The sequence below is a fragment of the Pithys albifrons genome, chromosome 6, assembly GCF_047495875.1.
Source record: "Pithys albifrons albifrons isolate INPA30051 chromosome 6, PitAlb_v1, whole genome shotgun sequence".
In the NCBI taxonomy this organism is placed as follows: domain Eukaryota; kingdom Metazoa; phylum Chordata; class Aves; order Passeriformes; family Thamnophilidae; genus Pithys; species Pithys albifrons.
Genome location: NC_092463.1, coordinates 9,075,242 through 9,091,020, shown reverse-complemented (window position 1 = coordinate 9,091,020; position 15,779 = coordinate 9,075,242).

The following is a 15,779-nucleotide window of genomic DNA, read 5'->3' as shown; positions in this document are numbered from 1 at the left end:
AAAGAGAAGTTTAAGAAGAGACTAGGAATAAGAATCAAACACATGCACTACAAAATTCAGGCTCAAAACCCGTGCACATGTGCTGATAAAACAACTACCTATTTGGTTGCCATCCCATCCCTCACCATATTTGGCACATAACATAGGTTTTCTTGGACCTTGAGTCATCATACATTGCCTGTCTGCTGAACTTCCTGTCCCAGCCTTGACCAGAATGGCTCATGTGTTAAGCTGGGTCCACCAAGAGCCTGTGTAAATTAGGACACCACCATCCCTTTGGGGCTGTGTGAGACAGGACTTTCCTCTTGATAGGCCCATGTCCAGTGCTGAGCACAGTCTCTGCAGAAGCTTATTGGTGCTCCTCTAACATACACACTAAATTTTAAAACAATGAAGGAAACTGTGAAAGAAATCAACCTGTTGACCAGCCTTGCAGTCTTCACTGCCCTCAGCCTTATCCTCTGCTTTTGGCTGGAGAAGTGGCTGCTCCTTAGCCATTTATTGGTTGCCAGCCCAGAGGGAGTCAAGCCCACTGTATTCTCCTGCCGCATCCAGGCTGGCTCTCACACAGCGTTCCCGCTGCAGCCCCTGAGCCTGCCAGGACAGGCTGGCAGTTGGAGAGAATGATGTCACCGAATGGGCAGGGCTTCTTTGCCACCGATAACATCTCAGCAGATGTCCTCCAAACGTGCTCACGGTTCTCCCATTATAGCATCTTTATTGTCCATTTACCTTTCACAGTCCCACCCTCTAAGTCAGACCATGGTAAAAAATGAAAAAGAGCTTTGCCGCATTGGTTTTGAGTGTTCTTGATTTATTCTTGGGCAAGAAAACCTTGCATTTCAGTAAAACACCAGTACTGAGATACTTCAAAGCATATAGGTACCAGACTACCACTGAAAAAGCTTATGATTTTCCCATATACGTTTATCCTTTTCCAAAATAAAACAAGAGATCAATGAAGTTGATCCCAGGCATCCCTGTGATCCCATTAACTATAATCCGTTCCCCATAAATCCTGCAGGTTTTACTCCCACCTAGTGGGTCTCATCCCTATTTAGAAAATCAGATCTACCCCAGGGTATCCTTCTGGACGTGTAGAGTTCCACTGAAATCAGCAGGGATCTGTTTAAGGACATGCCTGCAGAGAGTATCTGTTATTCTATATTTACACAGTACCCAGCATAATAGGACATGAAACCTGATTAAAGCCTCCAAACACTACTGCCATGGAAATCAGTCTTGTTATTGACTGATGACTCAACATGTCTGGATTTAGATGGAAGAGGGCTACTTTCAATTCCCAATTCTTTTATAGACTGTCTGCATAACCTAGCCAAGTCATTGAATCTCCATACCTCAGACACTCCTGTATTTAATGCAGAGAAAGCCAACCATTGATTAATTCCCTTTTCCCAGCCCATTCTGCGGTTTTTGATTATAAGTTCCTTAGGGCAGACGTTGCCTCTTGTGAAGTGTGAGGACACTGCACAGCACCAGGGAGCTCTGGCAAGCCTATAAATGATAAAATAACAATCATGTTCAGTAGCACAGAAGCAGCTGTGATTGTCCTAATATTTGTCCTCGTAGAGTCATTTTTAAATTGAAAGCACACCTGGGATAATTCAGTTCCAGAAGATGCTCAACCTGATCCTGGGATTATGACAACCTCTGAGTAAACTGAGCTACAGCATTGCCTTTATCAAAGTAAGAAAAGGTAAAATTAAGAGAATAATAGTTTCGTGGGGTTTTTTGAAAAATGTAAAGCAATATGGATGGATTCAAACCTTAAATAAAATACCAGCAGCCACACAGCTTTCCCTCTTCATGAGAACAGATGTGGAAAGCTATTATTATAATTTGCAAATAATGTTACCCCCTTATGTGTGTCATTGGAGCTTTTTTATTACATGGATTCAGCTGGACAGTTTCTTACATAACACTGTTATTCTGTTTTCATTTTGGATGTAGTTGTCCCATGCATAGGCATTATTATTGTATCAGTTACACAGCTATTTAGCTCTTAAAAAAAGAAAAAAAATCAGTGTTCTGAAATTGTGAAGATATTTCCTAGAACAGAATATTTGCCAAAAGAGAAGCCCAGATCCCTGCAGGTATGCCACACAACTTGCACAGATGACCATTATTAATACAAATCACTTCAATTAAAATTGACACATGAGCTAATTAATAGGATGTTGATTGATAAACAAGACTGTGCTCATTTTATTCAGGCATTTGTTAATTACCTGCCCGATGCTGCAGCTGACCGGCGAGGACACACTCCTGCTCTAAGGAATGTCGTGGTGTTTATGTGCATTCCAGTTTACCAGGGACTGTCTGTACCTAGAAAATAGCAGTATTTTTTTAGCCATGGGATATAAAGTTTTGTGTCTACCTGCATCACAGATGGGATACAGGATGCACCAGTTCATGCACAATAAGGTAAATAATATCTGCCATGCGATGCTACAGTAAATTTTCATATTATTTGCTGACCGCATGAATATTTTTTCTTTCTGTCCTCGATTTCCCCCCCACATCTGACAGCACTGGCAGCCTCCACAGCGCTCTGTAGCAGCAAGCACACTGCGACACTGTTGCAGGGGTTCCCTACAGCAGAGCCTTCCCAGTGCCATTGATCAAGCCACAAGCACTAGTTAAGTAATGCAAGGTTGCTCTAATTCCCTGACTCATCTGTTCCCTCTGGAAATCCTAAACGTGGTGCTGGGAAACCAAACTGCAGTCCTCTGCAGCAGGATGAAGTAACTTTGATTGCTGAGTCACCACGTTGACCCACACAGCTCAAATTTATGGTTAGCAATAGTCAAAAATGCTCATTGTAGTCTTATCACGGTCAAGGTACTAACTGCACATTCCCTGGAAATGCTTCCAGCCTGGCTTTCAGCTCAGGGCTCAGATCCCCCAAATCACTATTTGCGTAATGTTTACAAAAACACATTTCATTTTAAGTAGCCTTGAATTATTACATTCCTGAGGTCCTTTTATTTTATGCATATGTCATCTGAGGGCTAATCAGCATTCTGCTCTTGCATTTGTAACTGCTGAGAAAGTCAGATCTTAAAAAGCCATAACTCCTTGACAATTTCTGCCCATCGATAGCTTGTACAAGCTGTTTGGGTGTAGTAAGCAATGTGGAGGAAAATTGAAGATCAAATTATTCTCAGGTATGAATTAAATCCTTGATTTGTAACCGCTGACACATCTTGCTCTGTGTGATGAAATTCTCCTTGTTATGTACTGCATGCTTTTACAAACACTGTCGTCCTTCTGAGTATGAGATATGTTTCTCAGATAGAAATCTGTGTTTTGCTACAGTGGCATCACTAAGGAACACTTCTGATAATGTCAGCTGTGGGTCCCACCTTCTAGATGCAAACCTTTATTCCAGGTCCACGACGTGACGTGGAATGTATTTGATGTGTGTCTGACTGCAGAGAGAAATCGAAGAGTAGAAACACTTGTGTGCTACAGTTTGTTTCTAAAATTGATCTTGACCGGTCAGCATAAAATGCATCATGTCAATGTGATTGCCATGATGCTCTTTCATTAGGAGAAATGATTCTTCCACAGGGCAAACAGGAGTTGAGTGGAAATGCCTTTGCTGCTCCTTTCAAACTGGCTAATAGAGAAAAGTCTGCTTGTAATTCAAAGCAAATTATGAAAACAGATCAATGTAAATAAAGATGAAGGAAGTGGGGACTCACATCAGAGAAGACACAAATGAAAAGGCATGTGACCAGTTTAAAATACGAATGAGCTTCTGTTGAAAGAGCTCTCTTCAGTGACCTTCTTTCCTGCCATGTGACCAAATTTTTCAATCAGGCACTGTAAAGGAATGTTAAAATTGTCTTTATTTTCATTTCAGATCTGGGCACATGAGTCTATACTTGCTGTATTCATTTATTACCCAAATAATATCACTTTCTGCTGGAATCAAAGTGAGTTTTTCTTGTAATCCCTCTCCTGGCTATGCTCTGGTCTGGAGTGGTGGTGCCTGCAACCTTTTATAATAATGAGGGCCTGGGGACAGCCAGCTCCGTGCCATTGTGAGGCCCATCTGGGAAGGGTGCAAATCATTTTAAAGCCAGCAAGTGGCTATGGAAGGAAGCTGTGCAAGGCCCTGGACTGAAGAGCAAACTCAGAAAACAGCCTGCCCTTTTGTACGCAGTGGGTCCCTCTCTTTGGAGTTTATATTTAACCATTTAACCAAGACAAATGTCCTAAAACAAGCCTGGAGAGGTAGCAAGGTGGGTACCTGCATCTATGTAGCTTCTTTAATTTATCAGAATCCCTGCTGGAGCACAGACCCAGACCTGGAGGCAGCATTCGCTTGGTTGCATCTGGTGCCAAAAACAGCAATATGGTAACTCCTTCTCCTCTGCTTCCCCTATTTAGACTTCCAAGGATCACAGAAGAATTTCTGACGTGCTCCAACACTGAACAAAGCAATCTCTGATCTTAAGGGGAAAAAAAAGAAAAAGATTCTGTTTAATACAGGCAACTGGCAAAGGTTCAAATTGCATCTTATTTTAGCCAAAGCTGTTCACCAATCCTGAGGAGAGATGTGAATTTTCAGCTCCAGTCAGATGCCTAATTATTCATTTCTCCCTATCTTGCTTTTAAGATCTTGCCAAGGCTACACCCATCCCTATATCTGTAGGCATTTGAATACCACTCAAGAAGTATCTGAACCCTTTGACGTTCAGCCTGTTTTCCAGTCACCAGGTAACCTCTCAGGAACCCCTGCAGATGATGGTGTGCTGACAGAGAGCACCTCACACTGGAATGATGCTGCCTCTTACCTGCAGAGGTACCACTCCATCCACCATACCTGACTGTCAGCCTGATCTCACCAGACAGGAGCACACCCTCTTCTATGGGATATTTAAGCAGAGCTACTGTGTGACAAATAATAGCATCTATTTTTGCTCTTTGCAGGACTCAAGATTGAATCCGCAATCTGTTATTGACTATACAGCAGGAGCTTCCTCATATTGCTGAGTCTAAATGAAAGTGAATGGTAAAGAGGGTAAAACATGCAGGTTGTGCTGCACAAAATTAGACTTTTCAAAAATTCGAGTTTTGTTTTTCTCTCCACCCAGCTTCTTCATTTTCCATTCCCTCCCCACCCATGTTTTCTGCAAAGATCCCTTTCAGAGACACACTGTATTCTTGTTTTCTTAAGAGCTCGATTTTAATCTCACTCAAGTCTGTGTCAGTCCTGAAGAAGGATGTGAGAGGATCACACCTGAGCCCCAGAGGAAGGACACTTTGGCTACTGGCAGGGCATCAATTATATATAAAGTCAGAACAGATATTTTTTTATGTATCACTTACAATTAAAGGAGCAACTTGAGTGACAGATAACTCTTGTGCAGGCTTTCTACAGGGGACAGGTTCAGCCAGGTGAGGTTTAGTCCCACTAGGAGAGACTGATGGCATTTTCTGTGGCCTGGAAGAAGTGCTGTACAAGCCCCAGGATTAGTTTCTTAGCATATCATGTAAGAGGATGCTATGGTTTCCTTTATTATCTCCCACTTTTAGATCTGCTTATACTGTATCACTTATAAAAGTGGTTATTGTTTATTACCTTTGGCTTCAAAAATGGCCACCTGCCACTTTGGAGTACAGGACATGCTGAGAAAGAAATTTATTTCCGTTCCCTCTCTTTTATCAGCAGATTTGTGCTTGAGCTTCAGGTTTGGGTGAGGAAAGTTTAAATGGAATTCAGGTTGGCTAATGCAGAACCAAAGTGTCTTTTTTAACCTTATAGACCTTTCTAAAACACATCATTTCCTATGATCCCTGGAGAGTGTGTGACACCAGAACCCCTCTCTGAAGAGCCTGGCTGCATTTCTCCTATGCTTTCGATACAGCAAGCATCAGTGACATTGATACATAATTTAGTCACCACCTTCAGGGTACGTTAAATTAGCAAATTCCCTAATTTGCTAGGAATTCACATAGTTGAATTGATGATTAAATAGCTGATTGAACTGAAGAACCCAAATGGAGCAGTTTGTTGCTAATTTAAATGCTCTCGATGTCTAGACCACTCTCCTTGTTACATTCTAATTGACCTAATTATTTCCAAAAACACTTTTAGTCATTCCTTTTGCATTTAGATCATTCCATATGGGGGCTGGATGTGGGAGGAGGGCTGTTCTGGTGTATTCCAACAACAGAAAGTATTTTAAGCAGTTGCTTTGGACAGCAGCAGCAGTGACTTGTTAAAAAGGTGGAGAACTTCACATAGACCTGGTGAGAAGATTGTGGGCTCCCTGTTTGAACTCTGCCATTGCATAACCACATCCACTTTTACAATGTCTTAAGAATGACCAAACCTCTGCAGAGGTCTTCTCAGCAGAATTTCAATGTTAGTGCTCAGAGATTTGATCAAGCTAGTGCTTGCCAGCCCATCTGAGCAGGGCGACTGTTCTAACCGTGTGCACGCTTCGCCTCCTGTAAAGGCAGCAGAATGGCACTTCTTGTGGTGGGGAAAACAAAGCTGAGAGAGCACACAGTTGCTGTAGGGAGCTGTTGTTATTGCTTGTAGGAGCAAGTACCTGCAGAGTTACCACATCTCAGCTGACATGAGGTAGCTTGTTCACTCACAGTAACTGGAGTGTGCATCTGAGCCCCTCAGAGACCTGCACTTCCCTCACATAATATGAAATATTATCTTTATAGTAGTGAGGACATCAGCTGTTGGATGAAGGAAAACTAAGGGCTAAAACACATTTCTTGTCCTCTAGAACCTCTAATGTCAGAAAAAAAAGCCAGACTGCCTGTAGATATTCTGCATGGAGAATCCACTGTGGTCACTGGGAAGCTGTTGCAGTGGTTTATCATTTGCCCTGAGAACATGCTTTACATCATCAGGCTGAACTGAAAGTGTTTCACCTTCCAGCTTGTGATCTTATTTTACCTTTGGGTGTTACATGTTCACCAAAAGTTAACCTATGATCATCAATGGAGACAGAATGGTTGTAATCACATTTAACTCTTCTAGACTGCGTTAGCAGATATCAGCATGTGTGACCAAAGCAGCCTCTTGCTTTCCTCATTTAGAGAGAGAAACTGAGGTTAGGGAAAGAAAAATTCCTGTCCCAGGTATAACACAAAATCAGTGATGGTGCAAGTAGGGAATTGGAATGGGCTGGTTAAGGGATTGTCCCATCAGGCAGGAATATTTTAACCAAAGCTCACACTGTCTTTAGCCTGTCCTTCACTGACCTCAGCTGAATTATCCCTGGCTCATGTCTGGAGACTGAGGGAAGAGAATAAGGCTTAAGATACACAAAAAAGCATTTTGTTATCCCTGGTGGCTGCTTTAGTTTTTCTCAGCTTTCTGTAGCTGGAGACACGTCAGTCAGATGTTATGCCAGATGTTTCCCGCAAAGTGTCACATAAATGAAATAGCTGAAGCAAGGTAGGAACACACCTGATTGCCAACTGTCTGCCAGTGCCTTCTGACTGTGTTTGGCAAACTACATCTCTGCTCTTCTTCCAGTCAGCCCCAGAAGACCTGCCCATCCAAGGGACCTGGAGCTGGTGGCGAGGGCCACAACAGTTCAGAGAAGATAAATACAATGGTCACTCGGGTCTAGGCTGCCCTTTTCCATCACTCCCTGCTCAGGAGTTTACAGCCCATTGGCAGAGACTGGCTGGTGACTCATTTAGGGGTGATGCTGAAGGCTTGGGGAGAAGGGCAATTGCACCACCATGGACAAGAAATAGCATAAAGCTCGTTGGTATGAATGATCCTGCTCCAAAAGACCTTTCAAAAACTTTCCCAGTAAAGTTTCTTCTCCAAATGCAGAGTGCCAGGCGGGTCTTTCCTGGATCTGGGGCTTTATAGGAGGTTTTCAGCCTACAAAGCACTGGATGTTTTCTGTCGCGTCAGGCCATGAGAAATTTCTGTCGTGTACTCATTTCTCAAATTAAGTGCATAAAAAGATGGTACAGGCAGCCAAGTCTCACACAGTTCCGGCCATGTACTGCCAAATCTTTATACACTGCCACTGACCGATGCAACTGGCAGCCAAAAGTGGCTGCTAAATCCAGCAACCTCCTTCGGAGGTGGTGCACGATGTGCAGATGCAGAACGTCCCTCCTCCCAGAGTACCACTGGCCAGAGGCTCCCCAGCCAGGCCCCCAGTTTGCTGATCCTGATTCCCCCATGTTGCACCAGTAGCAGTGAAACAGGGCTTCATGTTTCCTCAAGACAGTCTCTCCCTTCCCACCCTTGGATGCCCCAGTTCTTGTGGATTCCTTCCAAAAAATAAACCCTTTTTTAGGGAATTTAGTGATAAAAATCGAGATTAACAGTAGCTCTGTTCTTCTAGTGTTTTGTGCATTATTATTCACTGCACCTCTGGATGTATCTTAGGAAGGATGTTATTTAGGAAATCAACCATCATGTGGAACAATATCCTACATAAACCCTTTAATTGCCTCAGTGATCTCTGCCCATCATAGACTTCCCTCCCTCTTTTGGTCCTCAGGAAGCTCTTCAAGTCTTTTCCAGGTTTTCTATGTCAATCCCCTGCTTATTTGTTATGATCAAATTGCAGATACATTCTTGTGGTGTTTGCAGATAACTTTTTCTCTTTTTTCTTTTGTTTTCACTTATAGTGAGAGTTTTCACTTAGGATTATCCCATAGCCTCAGAACTAAAATTCTTGTTATGTGAGCACAGTACTTTTTTCTGAACAATATTTCTGCAGGCAATTAAAAAAACCTGATTCTGTACATTTTATAAATAAAGCCTCTAGACTTATATTTAGATTACAATGATCTCTTGGGCATGAACTGTCTTTCCAGTCTCTATTTATGAAGCACACAACACAACAGTAACAATAAAGCCATGTCATCTGGTTGCATTCAGACAGTAAAGATCTATCATCAGCTATATCTGGATATCCTCTTTTCATCAGCAGCATGTAAAAAAAAATTCCTTGAAAATTTCTTACTTGAAAAAAAATTAGATTTCCAACAAAGAAAAACATTACCGGGAAATTTCATTCTTATTTGTTTTCCTGTTTTCACTGGGAAACTGAGCACCTTAAACACCTTGCAAAAAGTTCAGTCCAAACTAAACATTTGGCATGTTGAGGTAAAAAAGCCTTTTTGGTTTCAGCCCAAAACTACCAACAACAGAGGATGTTTTTTAATTAAAAATCAAAATTTCCTCTAGCTATTCTTTTGTTTTTCAATAAAAACTGCCAAACAATATTTTCTTGCCAACTCTAGCACAAATAACCTCTTTTCTGGTTTTGACAACTTCCTTGGGATTATGTTGCTCTATTTCAAGCTCTTCCTTGTTTTCTTTCCTCTTCCTTAATGCCAGCATTGGCACCGAAGCTTCCCTTAATGATGACATATGTTCCTCACTCATTCAGAATATGATCTAACTCTTTATATAGAGCATCTGTTTATTTATCTGTGGGACATGTGGCTAGAACATAAACTTGAACGAGCTGTGGGAAAGGCCAATTTTAAATATGAAAATAGACTAACATTGGTGTACTTACAGACACTCACAGCTCCCTAATTTGATTACTAGTCACAGAAAATGCTTAAACATTCTCATGACAATTAGTATAAACATTGTTCTTTCCTTTGGAAAAAAATATTATCATAGCTGGACAAATAAACTGACCCAACTTGAAAATGAATGTCATTTCATTGCCTTTGAAGGCATAATTCAGTAGTGGTGCTTAATATTCTCAGCTGTCATCGACCATGCAGTAATTAGTTTCAGTTCTAATGAATATTTATTTATATGAACAAGGTATAAGCATTGCAAATATCATACGTATTTGACCACAGTTTATGGTGATGATATTGTATGATTGCATGTATGTTTTCGTTATTATTACATGAATATTTCATAGATCAGTGTGAAATGTAATTACACCCCAGTGTGTTTGCTTAATGTCAGTGTCAACAGCTTGATCAAGATTAGCATAAGAACAAGTAATTTTCTCAATACGGATCCAAATTTCTCATCTCTGGTACCAAGAGCAAGATTTCGGGGATTGTAAATATCAGTGAGGTACTCAGGGTAGTTTTCCACAGCCTGAATCACTTGGTAGAAAACTCTTCCTCAACTCAAAAGCAAACATGGAGCGGGGGGCAGGGGGAGGGAAATCATGTTTCATTTCCTTGAATGTTTAACCCTAAAAAAATCAAAGATACAGAGTATTTAGTTACTGAGTGTGATGAGAAGATCTGCAGTCCATTTAAAGCCATTTATCCATCTTCTTGCTCAGGAAGAGTCCTAAACACAAACAATCTTTGTTTCCTGTTGTATCCTGCTGTCAGTAAGAATAAGATATTGTTTCATCGCATGCTAATACCTAAAATCTCTATTACATCAGTTGTTCAAAAATTTCCCATTTGCCTGAAATGTTGGAAGTTCTCTGTAATCACAAATATCCCCTAAAAATGAAAGATCAGAGAGAAAATAAAGCACTGCTTTCTCTTTTTTTTGGTGTTTACTTTGTTCTGTTGTTTGCATGTCGTGCACGAAGCCATTTCAGTTTCCTCTGTCGAGACAGTTTCTCTTGCAGTTTCAATGTCTTTCTCACAGAGCAAGACAGAAGAGAAAACATGTTTTAAAAATAGGAAAATGTGATTGTCAAACCACAAATTGTGTTTTGTACAGAGAAGAGGTGAAAATGGTCAGAGAGCTACTGCACAGAAATTTCTTTAATCTAAGTTTTGAATTGACAGAGTCTTACTAAAGATGAAACTCATCACTTTTATACTCATACCAGCCTTAGTATCAGAATCTGTGTACATTTGCATGTAGGAGATGTTTTTCAATATTATTCAGCTACACAATTTCCCTTTTTTCTTTTGATTCCCCATTTTCAGCACCTTTCATTTGCTAGTACTGCTGTCACAAATTGTTGATCCCTTCTGAAATACTTCTGTTGGGATCCTAAATCAGGAAGATTTCACTAGACTGATCCATCAGCACTGAAATTTCACAGTAACTCCGTGGGACTCAGCTCAGGTCCTTTGCTGGCTTGGTCCATTTCGATATTGCTCAGTGTTTGAGAGGGTTTGAAAGGGAGTGCAAGGTGAGAAAAGTCCCTTTCCACAGACAGGCACACAGATAACTTGTTTTTCTAATCCTCTGAATTGTGAAGTGTGTGCTGACATTTTCTACTAGTTGCTCTTGACACTTTCCGAATGATGTATAGGGGTTTGCTTAGGCCTTGACCTTTCCCTGCCTTCCCTTCATAATAAGGCAGAACCTCATGTGTCTGCAAGTGGCATATTCTCACCTTCAAAACCTGCAAGTGCTGCTCCCAGTCCCATTCCCCTGAGTATTATGGACCCAGACAACACATGGATTTCATGAGAGGTTAGTTGCAGAGGCTTCTGAGGTTTGGGCTGCTGAGAAACCCTGTGGTGGTAGTCATCTGATGGTCAAAAATCTCTTTTGAGGCTGTGAGTTGGAAGAACTCTTCTTGGAAGAACTGATAGATTTTTGTTGCTTTTAGGAAATGACTTTATATGGAAAAGTTCTGGAAAAGGAAACAGGATTTGTCTTTGCCTAAAGTCCTTCTAAGTCATGCTGGTTTATGATGTTGAGATGGTTCCCAGGTGTTTGGACTGAAACCACCAGCCAAGGTGACAGTGTGCACATAGTTTGTCACAACATAATGTGCACAGTGCCTGGCACAGGCTTTGTAACAGACTGAGTTACAGTAAGAGAATGTCCCTAGCCAGTGTCTCTGATATTTCTCTCTAAAGGGCCACGAGCTACCAAAGCCTTGAAGAATGCTTGGCAAAGGGGCAACAAGAGCCACAGGCTTTCCAGACACTGCTGACTTTGGGATTGTGTAGCACTCCGTATTTCATCTCATGTGGGCTGTTTTTCCTGGCATATCAGGCTGATTTCAACACTTTGCTACCTTGATTCCATCAGCCATACCCTTAACTGCTGCGTAGCCAGCACTGTTGTAATTTCAGCTGCTAAAATCTTTGGCTCTTCTTGGTTTTAATCTTTCTATCCATATTCCTGTTAAATCACAAAGGTCCATCCACATGAAGAACCGTCCTTTTATCCTTGTGCTACGGCAGCTGAATATTTCCCTGATGCTTCTCTGGTGCTTTGTGACTAAGGCACAACTCGGAGACATGCAATGCAATGTGCTCCCTCCTTATTAATATAGATTGATGTTGAAAGGAGTGCTGGATGTAAGATTTTAATCAAGAAACTGCAGCAAGTTTATGAGCATTATATATCTCTCTTAATTTGGCCAGCAATGAAAATATGGTTGGCAGGAGGAAAAAAGAAAACTTCTCTCTCACCAATCTACTTTCCAACATGAAAAAGAAAAAAGGATTTTGAATAAAGTGGCAATATGGATGCATTTGAAACTGCAAAATGTGATTCTTAATTGCTTGTGATTGTCTCTCCAACAACTGGTAGGTTAACCACGGCAGGCTGACAGCCTGCACTAACTGACAATCAATATTGTTGAAGCGCAGAACCTTTGCCTGCAAGACACAAAAACATTTCATTTTCAAACACTACAGGACATCTGCTTCTGGAGAGAAAAAGTTGCTTCTTCTCGGCAATGTGCGCCAACTTGTAACTTATTTGTTCTCCTTGCTCTGAGGAAACAAAGGTCTTCTTTATACCATATCCTTTCCACTAATCTGGCAGCTATCCAGTGTGGGTTTAAACAGATGTTCTGGAAAAAAATATGGCATATACAAATGAGTTGGAATCCAGCAATTCAGTCATGGATTATTACAGATATAAAATGCGAAGGGCTAAATTCTTCACAAATTCACATTCTGTATAGTATTTGGCACTAGATGTAAGAACAGCACACAAACAAATCATTAATACCCTCATTATAATAATTACTATATATTTAGCACAAAGACCCCAGGCTGGCTCAAGCCTTCATGTTAAATACTGTACAGATACATGTTCAGACCGAGGAGTGTATTCCAATGGCTGCTTGCACTGAAGACTTAGATATGTAAGTAACTTTCCTTGTGCATGTTTACATGATTAAGCCCCACATGTGATTATACTATTGGCAACAACAGGTATTTCTTACTTTTCATGCCACAGCCTTTGAATACATCACAAAATAATGAACAATTTGATGTTACAGGGTAAGAACTTGAGTTTTGCTGTGTCTAAGGCTAAGCTTTAGGGCTGCCATAGGGTTAGAAATTTAGAGGTAGAAATTGTATGGAATAGTCCTCAGAATGAACAGCAATGAAGCCCAATACTTAAGATAATATACTAAAAACCTGTTACTTTATTTGAGCATTCACAAAGGACACTTGACAACTTGATAAATAATTCCGTTTCCTATTATTGTTATTGCTGAACAAAATGAAATGAAAGATGCTGGGGTGATGCCAGGCTGAGGAGTAGGAGGAATTCACTTTTCCCCATTTTCCTGACTTCTTTTTGTTTTCAGCCTCTAACTTATCATTTCATCAACTTCAAAAAAGTTACAGGGAAATGACAGTACAGCAAACTCTAGCTTTTCTACCTCTATAGTTTTTGAAATGAAAGCTCACTTCATGGGTTGCAATGGAAGAGTAATGAAAAAATGGAAACGCAGAAGACAAAGAACGGAGCAGGTTTTTTTCACCTAGAGACAAGGTGAAACTTTCTGAAATCCAAGGATATCAGTAAATCACTATCTAATAAACATCCTGGACACAACTGGAAGAGCTGCTGCATTTGAAACACTGTGAAAGAGAAACAACCTGCACTTTTCCTTCCAGGCATGTGACAAGTCTGCTCTTCCCTTTCCCCACTGCTGCCTGTTGCTGCTAGAGCAATTGCGAGAGCACCACTGCTTGATGCCAGTGCCCTGTGCCAGGGGCAGATGTTCTGGCAATTTCCCAAATGTTCTGGGAAGCAGAGGTGCTGGCACTTCCCAGCATCGCTGCATGCATCCTCCCCAATACACACAACCCTCCCAGGTTCCTCCTGTACTTGATGCCTCTGCAGAAATGCCCATGAACCGCCACTTAGAGATGGTTTCAATGTACACTCTTTGGCAATTTTAACAAATTTAGCTACAGAAGAAGCTAAACTGAATATTTAGGCTGACTGCTACAAACTGCCTGGTTCTGGTTACAAGCTCAAGAAATCGAGTGCAATAACACGCAAAGCCTTGTGTATCCTATCTAAGCCAGAAAGCAAGTCAGGCTTAGTGGGTTATTTCATGATATTTGACTCTCCTCTATATGAATAACATCTGCAAATATGCAGAGTCTCTTTGGAATTGTTTTTGGTTTAAAAGAGTTTGTTATTCGGAGCATTTCAGTTACTCCCTGCCTTGCTTTTTTGGCTGGTCAGAGTGTCACATTTGAGCCTTCCTATCCCCTGCCTCAAGAAACATCATCCTCCTAATAATCAGGTGTTTGTTATGGAAGCCTCCAAAGACAATGGGAGAGAGTCCTAATACTATAAGCCTACTGCTGGGGGTTAGAAATGAGGAGGATGCTAAAGCAGGGAAAAAAACCAAAATTAAATAAAGAAAAAGATCACATTTCCAAAACTCCGCTGGTTGCATTTAGATTTCTCAGCAGCAGCCAGTTCAGTGTCAGGCTAGTTCACACACACATCCTGCTCCATTTTGGTGCATCTACACGGCTGCTGTGGCAAGGCCAGTGACACTGGCAGCCTTAAGCCCCCAGCCATACCAAAGGCTGTCCTGAACAGTGATGTCTGGTCTTTCTAAGAAGCAGCTCAGGCAGAACTGTTTGTCTTTTTTCCCACCAGTCAAGCCACAGGCTGGAATGAGAAGGATGATGCCAGAAAAATTGGTGGCCAACACACTTTACCTCCATCATCTTTATCACACATCTAGAGGGCTTCTGCAACCACCATTCATAGCAGGCTGAAAGCAAACTTTCTTCCCTGTCTCAAAATAATAGTGTAAAAAGGCCATCCTGGGGCAGACCAGAGGTACACCAAGCCTAGTGTCTTCTCTCCAAGGAAGAACAGCAGTGATGTGGAGGGATGAATGTAGGAAGGGGACAAGTAATCAGTGATGCTTCTTCAGAAGATTCTTCACACTGTCAACGCTGTGTGACTTTTTGAGCCCAAATTGGTGCATTGTGTTTAATACCTTTTGGTGAATTCGTTGACCATGAAATTTTCTCATAGTCCTCCAAATCCATGCAGTCATGGCACTCTGAAGGTGCTGTACCAGGGAGATGCACAATTTAACTACAGTCCCATAAAGAATCACCTTCTTTAATTCATCATGAACCTGCAGTCTCACCAAGTTCCGGGTTCTTATTCTGGAAGAAAGAGGGGAAGGACTGATCTCTCCATAATGATGTGATTCTGAAGCCTCCTGACATCTCTCCCTGATTCACCTCTCACTGAGGCTGCGAGAGCTGTCCCTCTGCAACCACCCTGAGACTACATGGGCATATCCACTAGCCTGGACAGCAAGTTTGGGATTGGGAATGGTCTAGGACTCAAGCTCAAAGACAGTACCCTTTTTGGCAAGACTTTAAGCCTCACCCAGGCTTAAGATGCTCACAAGGAGTGCAGGTACCCAAGTGCCAGGTACCACAGGAGTGCCAGCAGTGTGGCAGCAGATGGAGCAGACAGTACCGCAGCCTCTGAATGTGTTTAGACAGTGCTTTTTAATAAGTTTTCCACAATTTGCCATACCTTACTTCCCCTTTTCTTCCAGACTTTAAGGTAAGTAGCCTTAAAAGCAGCTCCAGAAGTG